The sequence below is a fragment of the Sinocyclocheilus grahami genome, unplaced genomic scaffold, assembly GCF_001515645.1.
Source record: "Sinocyclocheilus grahami isolate Dianchi unplaced genomic scaffold, SAMN03320097.WGS_v1.1 scaffold400.1, whole genome shotgun sequence".
NCBI classification, from domain to species: domain Eukaryota; kingdom Metazoa; phylum Chordata; class Actinopteri; order Cypriniformes; family Cyprinidae; genus Sinocyclocheilus; species Sinocyclocheilus grahami.
The window spans coordinates 1,040,800-1,044,411 of NW_015505579.1; positions in this window are offsets into that span (position 1 = coordinate 1,040,800).

A 3,612-nucleotide genomic window follows, 5' to 3' on the forward strand; every position below is an offset into this window, starting at 1 on the left:
AGACAGTATTTTCCCAAGAGAAAGTGCCTAAAAAGTCGTGAAATAATGAGATGCTGCAAAGTTATACTTTAACGATGATTTAACTCTATTGTGCATTATAATTACAATTATAAATAATAAATCAATATATAATAATCCCTGCTGAAAGACGTCGTATAATGCCTTTCCTTACAACGGACATGAGTGTATTGTTTAGAAATAACGGGTCCGCGCGCGTATAAATAACAGCAGAGGTAGAGATTGCAATATTAACAACTGGAAAAAATATCACCAATACAAAAGCCTCGCGCTCGCATGGTTTTAACTGTGGACACGGGTTGTTCCCACATTACGCAGCCAATGTAATAGGTAATAACGCTTGATGGAGCGATTTGAAACATAATTTTTATCGGCCTCAAAATCCAACTTACCGGGATGACAGTGTGCCCAGCGGAGCACCAGCGAGGAGAAAAGCAGAGGCGGAATCCACCAGCAGCAGCAGCGCGGTCGCAGTAGCCTCCGCATGTCACACTGTATACATGGAGATCTGAAATAAGGCAACTGTTGACAGAGTTATCCTCCCGGTGAACAAAAAAACTCCCACAAACAAGCAATGCAAGCGCACTGGACGCGCTTTAATGTATTTCGGCCGCCTCCTTCAGTGAGTCCTTTGGAGAGATTTTTTTTTTCTTTTGAAAAAAGCCAAAGGAAATAGTTTTTTTTTTCTCTTTTCTTTTCTCTTTCTCTCTCTCTTTCAGATGGCTGAGCTTGTAGTCCAGAAGCGAAGCATGTCAAGGGGACAGTGGATTAAGAGAGAGATGTTAGAGGAGCAGTAGTCCATGCATCAGGCTGGAAACACAGAGACAAGAGTTGGAGCGGCTCTGGAAGCTTTCCATTCCGCCATCCAGGAAGTAGCGCATGAGCTGAAGTCTGGCAGAGACTTTAAAACAGGCTTGGAAGAGAGAGACAGGGAGAAGAGAGAGAGAGAGAGAGAGAGAGAGAGAGAGATCCGCCGGATCCTAGCGCCGAGCCTGTAACGGAGCTGCTGCTGCTTGCTGTCAGTGTGTGTGATGGACGCACAAAGGCGCTCTCCTTCTCTCGCTCTCGCCTTTATCTGGGATAAAACCAAACACTTCAGATAACATCAGCAATAAAATCACAGCATGCAAGCTCTGTATATGGCATTATCAGCGGGATCTTCTACATGGGGAAGAGTGAATGCATACATGATTTCACAACAAAGACAAAAAAAATAATAATAACAATATATATATATAGGGTGAAAATTTGAAACCAACTTCATACAGCACATTCTTAACAAAATGCATAAACTGATTGCACTGATTTCAGTTATGTGAATAATGCTTAAAAAAATCATAATTGCATGGTTTGAATTAATAATAATAAGCCCCTGTTCTCATTCATTTCAGCATTGTTTTTTTTAATTATTTTTAAACAAAGACAAAGAGCAGCTGTCTATATCAATTATTCATTAAATACCATTCATGTTTCTTTTATGTGTCTTTTAGTCTTTAGTCATGTTTGTCCTTGTACTATGTTACATCCCGTCCCAACCTATCAATCAGTCCTACTGCCTATTTTTCATTGAAAAGGATCAATGAATCAGTAATACTGATGGAGGAGGACATGACATTAAAAAAACTCCTTCTTAAACTGAAGTGTACTGTCAGTACAGAACAGAGGAGATTTTTTATTGGCTATTTATATTGCTCTTCTAAAGAACTCGACTTGGCAGCTCGTGACATTGGACAGATATTATACAAGAACCATAAGAAAGAAGTACTCAGCAGTCCCTGACTAATTAATTACAAATAAATACAAAGAGATGCAATGACATGAAAACGTTCACTTCCATCATAATCTGTAAGTGTATACTGTATAAGCACATGGTCAAAAATATTAGATTTTAACTATTATAAGCTAAACAAACAAAGTGAAACAATGATACACCATTTTAATATATGCATAAGTACATTTACATACATTTTTACACAAATTGTGACTGATGGAATAATTTCCTCCACAACCAACCACTTTGTCTGTAATCCTATTTATCAAAATCCTGTATATTTGGTTACCAAGGAGACACCAGTGTCAAGTATATGCTTGACATGAAATATGTGATCTGTGAAGAAAACAAAGAAAAATCAAGGTGAACATCATGTGAACCAAATGTCTGTGTGTCATTTCCAGTAATGCGGTCAATCAAATTGTGTAAAAAGCACGAAAATAAACATTCTCATTCGCAAATGTTTCACATTTTTGCAAACTGGTGGGCAATTCATCTGATTTTAGTATAATCTCATTTGTATGTTTCGATAATGTAAAATATCAGGTTGATGCTCCACATGGCTCTTTTGTTTCGGTTTAGAATGATTCTTTTCTATTCAATTAGACACTTTCTTTGCCAAGTCAGAAAATCATTAAATTGATTTATTTCCATATTAAGCAAGAATGTCACATTAGCATCTGATATTATTATTATTACTATAGCTATGGCTTCCAGGAATCCACATAAACTCTGACATATATTTGAGTTGCTCTCAGAGCCACTTGAATTAATAAATTAATGAAAAGAATAGAACGGTGAGCTAATGGCTGCCGTTAGGAGTGAAACTAACAGCTGCCAATGAGAGTGAGGTTTTATGATAAGTCATTTTGTCATATCCAGATGTTGCCCCATTTATCCAACATCTGCATGACAGTAAATCAATATCCCCCTCGATACAAAGCGAGCAACGGATAAACCCTAAATATGCCATTCATGCCATTTTTCACTGTAGTCCGGCTCTTAATGTCATATGCGGTATAACAATAACGCCGTCCTTAGCTTTACTGAAAATGTATTACTCATAGCTATAAAAGGCCTCATAAACGGTGCAGCTGCCAGCACACTATCTTTGACTCTTTTTAGATTAGTACAAAATGTCTTTGGCAGCTAAGTTTAACTAAGTGTTTAATTAATAGTCATGTAATGCTCCTTAGGGAGGTTTCCCCCAGTTTTAAAGCTAAATCAGCTGTCCATTCTAATTAAGTCAGCTAATCAATTTCTGTACAATAATCAATCGGTTCATTGCATATGAGACACCTAATGACTTCTAGGATACTAGAAAGCCTATGGATGTCTAAGCTTGATGTTCTTAGCGCTAACCTAAAGGAAGTCAAGACCTGAGTTGTAACACCATTGGTTTAACCAATCAGAAATAAGATACAGGGCGTGAATCACTATGAACACCACCACCATGAGGTAAATAAAACAAATTCATAAAATAAATACATAAACGTATCATAAACTACCTGCTCATTATGTTTTGATGTGAGATATACATCTAATGACCTTTTTATTGTTCAATTCCACTATCGTATTATATTCAATGACAAAACTTTGTGAAATTTAACAGTATGTTATTTTTAAAATTTGTATAATACAGCGGCACTGAAACTTAAAAGAAAGTACAAATAGAAGTATCTGCCCAGATAGCAAGGTGACATTGACACAACGTTGAGTTTTCATCCATTTCATCATCTTGGTTGAGACTGATTTCAATTTTTAAAGTATGTTGGATCGACATTGAAATTTTGATGAAAGCTGACAGCACACATGATAGAGAC